Source organism: Paramisgurnus dabryanus, chromosome 12, assembly GCF_030506205.2.
Source record: "Paramisgurnus dabryanus chromosome 12, PD_genome_1.1, whole genome shotgun sequence".
NCBI classification, from domain to species: Eukaryota; Metazoa; Chordata; class Actinopteri; order Cypriniformes; family Cobitidae; genus Paramisgurnus; species Paramisgurnus dabryanus.
In genome coordinates, this window is record NC_133348.1 from 13,055,472 (window position 1) to 13,065,356 (window position 9,885).

Sequence of the window (9,885 nt, forward strand, 5' to 3'; positions counted from 1 at the left end):
CTTGTTTTTTATGTTATGGGATATTTTATTAGTTTTATTTACTACCCCATTGTATTACCAAATGTGTATATAAAAAATACAGTTTTTTTATTTTAATGAAAAAGGTTTACATCCTTTGTCCTTCGTAAAATGTTTATTAAAGGCGGGGTGCATGATCTCTGAAAGCCAATGTTGATATTTGAAATCACCTAAACAAACATGCCCCTACTCCAATAGAATCTTGACCTTCTTTTGATAGACCCACCTAGGGGTGTGACGGTCATTATATAACCGTGAGACCGACGGTTATAGTTGAACACCGTCATTAGAACTCTATAACCGCCAAAACCGTGTTATTAAAATAAAATAAAATTATTAAAACATTTTTTATCATAAAGAATTTTTAAATACTAATTAAAAACAATTGTTAACAGTCTGTGTTATACGCCCCCTCACGTTCTCACGCAGTGAAAAATACAGAGCGGAGCAGACACTGACAACGCGCTGACATACAGGACAGACCAGGTTACTTTTCGGTTACTTTTGAGATTTAACATATTAAACAAAGTCTCACCTTTCCAATCATCTCTTCCTTCTAGTTAATTTATAGCATCAAATAAACATGAATGACCATGAGAAGGAATGTTGTTTTAACCGCGGAAAGGCGTCAACACTCCGCTTTTCAAGTTCAAATCCTCCCATGCTAATCTACTAACTCTCTTGAACGCACATTCACTGCTAGTTGTCTTGCTGTTAATTTTAAAGAAACGTAGAGCAAGTAGCTAATCAGTGTCTAGTTTATTCAAACGCCGGGTGAGCACTGTGCAGCGCGTCTGCGGAGAGCGTTTGCTCCGCGTGGCCATTGTGCTTTTACACCGGCTGCGTTTAATAACAATCTCAAGTTCACATTACTTTCTTTTACCTGCGCATTTTTTTTAACAAAACCTCTTCAATACGCTTTTAATCCACATTGTTTTCGTGCTGTTCTGGTCCGTGTAATGACAGATATAGACACAATTACAGACATAAAAAGCCCAATGCACAAATATGTTTCTCCGAAGATTATTAAAATAGATGATAGATAGAGGATTAATTTATGCTGGGCAGAGAGTGACAGCGCAGTCTTCTGGCAACCGTGTGTTTTTTTTAAATATTTCATTGCTTTCTGTTAAATTGTTCAAAGTTATTACTGTTTAAAACACACTTGGCATCACATTCATGATTTTATGGTAAAATGACACTTTCCCGTCAATCCACGAGCATTTAAACGAGCAAAACGCCCCCCACTGACGGTTATGTGACGAACCGTCACATTTGACTCCCGTCATAACCGTCATCACCAATTCTGAAACCGGCACACCCCTAGACCCACCCCACACATACGCAACCCAGACAACGATGTTGTTAAGTAGACACGCCCCTTACTGCTGATTGGCTACAAGTGTGTTTTGGTACTCAGCCTGACTCCCTTTTCCAAAGTGTTTTTCAAAAATCATGCACCCCGCCTTTAACATTAATAATAGCTATGCAAATGTAACTACCTTCTTGCAAAATCTAGCATTAATCAAACTTTTTAATCTAAAAACATTTTTTACGTAATGAATATAACATCTAAGGAACCCTGCAACAAAATTTTGATGACTGCGACACGTGTGTGTAGGGTGGGCTTTCATGCAAATGTTAACCTCATCATGAAAAGTAAAGTTTTAACTCAAAGATTTTAACCATACTGAAATCTTAAAAGTAAATATTTGGTGGTTTAAACACCCATACAAAGTTTTTAAAGCATTTTTACTATGTTCCATAGTAAGTGCAAAATTCAGAATTGTCATTTCTATAACAGAGAAATTACACATCCATAACACTGTTTCTTCCTCAAAAATTTTCATACAAAAGGTAAAAATAAATAATTATTTGTTCGTAGAAGCGCCACCCCTTTTTTACTAGCAATCTGTTTCCTCCAATATAGATTACATGGAATCTATTCCAAACACAATATATGCGATGATATAATAAACTGTCTGCCACACAAACACATAAGATTCCCAAAAGAGGTATCCCACCATCGTTGGACTTAAGGTGCTTTGGTAATTCAGCAATAATTCCATGAAAAAATTTTTTTTTAAGAATCCATCTTGCTCCAGATCTACAGTAAAAAAGGTAAGTTTGTTATTAGCCTCAAATTCTGACACAAAACGTATCTTAATTGGAGAAATGTAACAGTAGTAGTAGTTTATTTTTTCTCCAGTCATTCAAACACAATAACAAACACAAACGGAATCCTACAGTACAACAATGACTGAAGGGGTTTAGGCTGAAGTGAAACACTTATTGATGCCTAACCCTATTTACAACCACTTTTAAATACCCAACATGTGGCAACAAACAGAAAACAGCAAAGTAAACATAGAAATAAGAATATTACCAGCTCATACAGAAAAGATATTAGTAAAAATCATTGTAATGCGATATAAAAGGATATTAGTGAAAATCATTGTAATGCGATATAACTATCAATCACTTTTAATTTAAATTTCTTTTTAAACACCTTTATTGATATAGATTGTTTTATTTTGTCATCCAGACTATTCCATAGATTGACCCCTCTAACTGAGAAACACCTTGCTTTAGTATTGGTCCTAACTTTATTTTTTTGATAAACCCAGATTCCTCTCAAATTATATTGAGTCTCTCTTGGCTTAAACCTCTCCTGAATACAAACTGGAAGCTTAAAATTATGGACCTTATACATCATTACAGCTGTGCTTAGATCAACCAAATCCTGTAATTTCAGTGCATTTATTTTAATAAACAATGGGTTAGTTGGGGCATGATAATCAACTCTGTTAACAACTCTAATAGCCTTCTTCTGCAACATAAAGATAGGTTTAATACTAGTTTTATAATTATTCCCCCATATTTCCACACAATAGTTTAAGTACGGAAGAATGAGCGAATTGTATAATAAATATAATGAATTTTGATTTATCAATGATTTAATTTTACACATTATACCAATAATTTTAGATATTTTTGTTCTTAAATAATTTATGTGTAACTTCCAATTTAGTTTATCATCAACATAAATACCCAAAAATTTTGTATTACAGACTCTCTCAATTTCTATATCATTAATTTTAATTTTAATTGGTTCCTCAATTTTTCTATTTCCAAAAATAATATATTTGGTTTTATTCACATAAAGTAGGCTTACCTCTTTGTGTAATTTTGACCTGGTCGGAAATTTTCTCATGCTCAGCCAGTTCCTGTTGTGAAGGATTTGACAACAGAAACATATTTACAGTTGAACAACTAATACATTCCTTAAGGGTATTTCACGTTTCAAGCTTATCTTCATTCTTCATTATTTAAACTTTTATATAATAGCTCTTAAACATCTTTATTAAGAATAAAAGTATTTTTGGGGTATGGTTAGTTGTCAGTGTAGGAAGGGAGGGGTTTTTATTCTCCCAAATTTTTAAAAACCAATAATTTACACTCTCCTGTTAATCCACAAAAAGAGTGGGGTGCAAATAGTATCTGCCAAGATAGTTTCTAATTATTATTACACAAATGTGATCATTTTATAAATAAATAAAACTTTTGTAAATAGCATATCAATAAGAAAACATGCTATTTTCACTAGGGGTAAATAGTTGCTGCCTTAAAATTTTCTGGTTAAAATGATCAGAAATGCACTCACTAATATCATCCGCAAGATGTCCTTACAGTCCTCTTGCATGGCTGCACGGATTGTAAAATGCATCTCTCCACAATTAAAAGAGAGTAAAATGTTTAAGTCAGCGTGGAATGAAACGAAATGTAAAAACTGATGCGTTGTGAGGGACCCAAGTAGATATAGCAGACCGGAGCTCTCAAAAGTGGCGCGTGAACTCAAAAAATAATGATTGGGGTTAATGGCTCATTACAGTTGTGCGTAGGTTCTGGCCAGAGCCATTCTGGCATAGCCTTGATGTTAGCGAATGGGATGCATTAGACCGCACATTAGCCCATTCCCTCTGCTGCGATACGTCAGCAGCGCCGCCATATTAGCTGAGGCAAGAGTTACCTGCAAAAAAGCGAGTAAATGTTGGAGTTGCGACTTTTTTAGGTATAAAGCACAATATCTTTTACATTTCTCAAACGATTTAAATTATTTTTGTACATGAAATCAAATAACTTTTTAGTTTTCTTGTGCTTTTAGCAGAATCAGCAAATTCAAATCAAAGAGTGACTGTCTGCTTTCGTTTTTATAGCACTACAATTATATCATACATTTAAATACAGTTAATATACATGATTTTTCACAGAATTAATTTGTAATATTTTTCTTAATATAGTTAATATAGTTACTTAATAATTTTCTAATAGACCCTTTTACTGTACAAAATGATGACGTGGCAACGTATGCGCGCATTTTGGCAACGAAAGTATGGCAAGAATCAGCAGTGAAGCACAGACAGAGAAAGATATTTTAAAAATTTGACTTTATCAACTTTTTCAACACAGCTACAGATCCGTGTACTAGTGAAGTGGATAGAAGACATTAGCAGATGGCCAAATATAAGTGGACAGATAGGCTACAGTACATATATACGTATATTAGTATATTATATTAGTGCAATAAAAAGCAACAACCAGACATTTGGATGCTGGGAAACCGTTTTGATAAACTTTCTGAGTTGCTAACACATTAGAACCACTGGGGAACAACACCACTTCCGTTGCCAGAATGTATGCGCAGTCTATTTGATAACGTGGGCTGTAAAAGGGTTTATTAAACTTCACACTCCCTATATTTTGATCATGCAACTTTCAATAAATGAGTCAACATCCCAGAACAAGTAAAGTGGATATCATCCAATAAGCTAAATGTTTTTCTATTACACTACTACATAAGCATAAGGATTAAGACAGGATTTATTTGCATGAGGAAACCCCATTTCTTCTTTAAGCTACTCCCAATGCCTCTTCATATGTTTCCCTTTTAGGAAACATTAAATTGGTCACTAAGTTAGATAACCACCAGCATACTACAGTAATAAAAATTGTGCTAAATAGCACTAAAAGTGGTTCACTGGCTCGTAATCATAGGGAACCATTTTTATTGCTTAAAGGCACCTATGTAGAACCTGTGTCGATATTGTGCTATTTGAACCATAAGTGGTACTATAGTCATGCTTTAGCACCATGTATGGTTCTACAGAGGTGCTATATAGCATTTTAAATTGTCCCCCTACATGATTACAAGCTTTTATATGAAGGTATATTTGGTGCAAAACAACTGCACACCTGTGACAGTGGAATTTGTATTTGTAGAGATTATCCACACATGTGTATCAGTAAACTTGAAGTCGCAGAGGACGAGATGCAAACTTGTAGATTTTTTTTCTTTCCCTCAAATACAACACAACAGTTACACATTCACAATCCTTCAGTGCAGCTGCACAAATCCCATTTTACAAATCACAGATTAAGAAACTCACAAGTTCACATTTTTTGCTACAATTGATGCAGTAAATATGGTGCATAACCTACTTGAACGCCTGCATCAAATAATGTGAAGTCACACACAAATTTTGTACATTTGCAAAATCAGTTTGTGCACCTGTGCGATGAGACTTGCATGTGTGTACAATTTATTTTTCACAAATATTTTTTTTATTTTTTTAATATTTTCTAGCCCAAACACAAGTACATAAATACAACTGCTTGAATCTGCTGCTACGAGTTTCAAATACTCTTTTTCGTGTGCTCTCTCTTCTGCACCAAATATCTCGAGATAAATGGGGCGAAAGTGATTTGTATACCTGTAGGCTTTGGCGAGCACTGTTCAGCACTGCCCACCAGGTGGCGCCCCCGACACTCACTGAAGCAGAGTTTATTAATTACCACCAATGTTTCAGCAAAGTAAATCGCCTTTATCAAGGTATTATTTTCACCAAGTGGAGAACAATATAAATGGGAGTGCTAATTATACACACATGAAGGTAATTACATACAATATTCCAATGATTCATTAGTAAACAAAATATAAGTTTCATAAATTTCAAACCATCAATATAAGTAGATTAAAAAATACAAGCAGCAAATACACACATAGGCCTACATTTAAATAAGATACCAAATGATGTAAGTCCCATTCATTTTTAATATCATAATACCTATAAAAACAACCCAAATCAAAATCTACGTTTAAACCATGTGTGCCAATGTTCACATTTAATATACCTAAAAGGCCTTCTGTCCAAGTAAAAATTGGTCAAACTCACCTCACCTTCTAGATGGAAATTCCCTCTCAATTCCTATATACAATAATGAAGTAATAGGATGATTAAGTTCAACAAAATGCAGTGCTAATGGCAGGTTCATATTTCTGCATATTATTGCACTCTGATGTTTTGTGATGTGTGTTTTATACTCTCTATTTGTTTTTCCTACATATGATTTACCACAGTGACATGTTATCAAATAAATAAGCTTGTATTTGTTTGGGGTGAATCCCAAAGATATTTCCATATCATTAAGATTCTTAATAAAATCATTTGGTTCCTTATATATTATTTTTAGACTTTATATATTACATTTGACCTTAAGGAAGACTTTTCATCAATGTTAACGGATGATAACTGTCACAGGAAGGCAAGACATGGCAAGATGAGTGGATCCAAATGCAGTTTTTAAGTGTATTAAATCCAAAAAAGGTACAGGAGCACAGGCAAGAACACGAACAGTAACACATGACAGGAAACAACCAACATAAAACAACGGCTGACAAACAGGCAATCAACAGGCAGGGTAATTAAAAAATGTAAACATTTTATTACATTCTGTCTTAAAGTCTAAAAAACAGTACCTGTTGAAGTCATTAAAGTTACTTAAATAACAAAAGAAGAGAAAATCACTCACTGGTCCTGACTGTAACTTCGTAAAAAAAAGATTAATCCATATTTAATTTTAAATAAATATCTTTTTTTGCCAACAATCCTTAATGTTGAGCTCTGCTCTTTGAAGTAAGTTGGTTTATTATTGGTTTATTATGCAAGTTCAGCCTTGCATTATGTTTGTATCTTACAGTTAGTATAATGCATGTAATGAATTCAGGGCAAGAAGAATATTTATCTAATATGGGGTAATGTGAAGTATTATAATAATTACATATCGTTTTCTTTCATGGGATATGGACCCCCTAAAGTAGCCTTGGCCACCCTATTTATAAAATTCTAGTTCTGCCACTGCAATATTGATGTTGTATTTCAGCATATTAAGTGTATAATACGTGTGTGCATATTGTGAATGAATTTAATAAACAAATTCTTGATAGCCTTTGGTTAATTCACTAAACTGATCCTATATTCAGTTAGCCTATGTTTACTTAACTGACAGTGCCCAGGATGGTAACATAATTATTTCAATGTCTTACTAATAAACAACACAAGTCTTGCGCAAACTGACATGGTTTGAAATCTATAGTTATTCGATTCTTTGGTTTTCTGATGTGTTATAATTCATATATGTAGAGCAGAGAAATAAGAATTTTTTTCCTGGCGTGCATGCCCTAAAAAAATACATATGGACCTCGGTATTTATAAAATCCTGCGTACGGCCCTGCTCACGACAATAAGAATCCACTCTCAATAGTGTATTACGAGCTGTAGGTTTTTTAATCGGATCCCTATATAAACAATTACGAGCTATCCACAAGTCTAAAAAGCTGATTTGATTTGGGTTAGCATCCAAAGTAAATGTTAAGAAATCAGAACAACTGTTTATATAAAAATAAAAAGAATTTAGTTGTTCAGTAACCCGATTCAAAAAGACAGAAATAATCATCCAAATTAGTATATTAGAAGAAAAAGCATGATTTAAATACACATATTTTTCTTCAAAAACAGGTTATTTTTACATTAATATTACATACTTTTTCTGCATGGTTAGAATCTCATAAGTTATGCTGTCCTAGCATCATTCCTATTAGATATTTACCACTTTGGGAAAACCCTATTATACCTCATGGCATTGTTGATAATTCCTTAAAAGCATGGGTAAATAATGGTATAAAGATATTAAAAGACCTGTATCACAATGATTTTGTTATGAGCTTTGAATTACTATCCAAGACATATAAATTATCAAAACATAGTTTTTTCAAATATTTGCAAGTTAGACACTGGGAAAAAGAGATCACTTCCCAGACTTTTCCTAAGATTCCTATATCATCACCTTTGGAAAATATTATGATTAATAAAAATGTCTTCTCTCCAAGAGGCATAGTTTCTACAGGATATAGCACAATAACAACTAATTTTATGCCATTCGATAATGCAGGTTTGAAGCAGAGATGGGAAACAGACCTTAATTGTAAATATGACCTGGAAGAATGGGAGAATGTCATGGAAAATATGCAGACACTTTTAATATGTTCTAAACATAGACAAATACAATTCAATATTTTGCATCGAACATATTTTACTCCTTATAAACTTAATTTGCTAAATAATAGTAAATCTTCTAAATGTCAAAGGTGTAAAACATCTGAAGGCACCTTGCTTCATATGCTTTGGAACTGTCCTGTACTGAATGATTTTTGGGAATACATAATTGGTAATACTTCAAAGATTATAGGTATCCAAATTAGTAAAGATCCTAGAATTTGGATATTAGGAGATATTGATTGAGGTTGTTCTCATTATAAAAAGTAGCTACTTTTCACTCTTAGCAGGAACTGCCGGAAAAAAATGTATATTAGTGAACTGGAAGTCGATTCAACCCCCATCTAGACAGCAATGGACAAATGAACTTCTTTCATATTGCACCCCCGAGAAAATTCTTTTTAATGTTAGGAAATCTCCAAAGACTTTTGAAAAAATCTGGAACTCGTTTCTGGAACATTTACCTTCACTTACTGCAAATGAAAATTAATATTATTAATGTTTTTGTTTGTTTGTTTTTTTTTTGTTTGTTTGTTTGTTTGTTTTTTTTGTTTTTTTTGTATAGGAAAAAAAATGAAGATTATGATGTTATGTGTATATGTTCTTTACATGCAATCTAAAAGAAAATAAAGCTTTAAAAAAAAAAAAAAAGGTTATTTTGCAAAAGAAATCACAAACGTTCTTTCCATGGCCCCACCTCCTGTTTTAATTAAAAATTAGTCTGAAAAATAAAATAATTTGTTTTATGATATTAAAAATGAATGGGACTTACATCATTTGGTATCTTATTTAAATGTAGGCCTATGTGTGTATTTGCTGCTTGTATTTTATAATCTACTTATATTGATGGTTTGAAATTTATGAAACTTATATTTTGTTTACTAATGAATCATTGGAGTATTGTATGTAATTACCTTCATGTGTGTACAATTAGCACTCCCATTTATATTGTTCTCCACTTGGTGAAAATAATACCTTGATAAAGGCGATTTACTTTGCTGAAACATTGGGGGTAATTAATAAACTCTGCTTCAGTGAGTGTCGGGGGCGCCACCTGGTGGGCAGTGCTGAACAGTGCTCGCCAAAGCCTACAGGTATACAAATCACTTTCGCACCATTTATCTCGAGATATTTGGTGCAGAAGAGAGAGCACACGAAAAAGAGTATTTGAAACTCGTAGCAGCAGATTTAAGCAGTTGTATTTATGTACTTGTGTTTGGGCTAGAAAATATTAAAAAAATAAAAAAATATTTGTGAAAAATAAATTGTACACACATGCAAGTCTCATTGCACAGATGCAAAAACTGATTTTGCAAATGTACAAAATTTGTGTGTGACTTCACATTATTTGATGCAGGCGTTCAAGTAGGTTATGCACCATATAAATGTGAACTTGTGAGTTTCTTAATCTGTGATTTGTAAAATGGGATTTGTGCAGCTGCACTGAAGGATTTGTGAATGTGTAACTGTTGTG

At 33.2% G+C, this 9,885-nt stretch overlaps 1 long non-coding RNA gene across 1 annotated transcript; it reads right to left on the bottom strand.

The window, feature by feature from the left end:
* Positions 1 to 126: 126 nt before the first annotated feature.
* On the bottom strand, positions 127 to 3,891 carry LOC135737953 (uncharacterized). Its single transcript, XR_012338029.1, has 4 exons — positions 3,683 to 3,891; positions 3,194 to 3,245; positions 1,352 to 2,125; positions 127 to 244 (listed from the first exon to the last, which is right to left on the bottom strand). It is a non-coding gene; the product is annotated as an uncharacterized lncRNA (long non-coding RNA).
* Between the last annotated feature and the right edge of the window lie 5,994 nt (positions 3,892 to 9,885).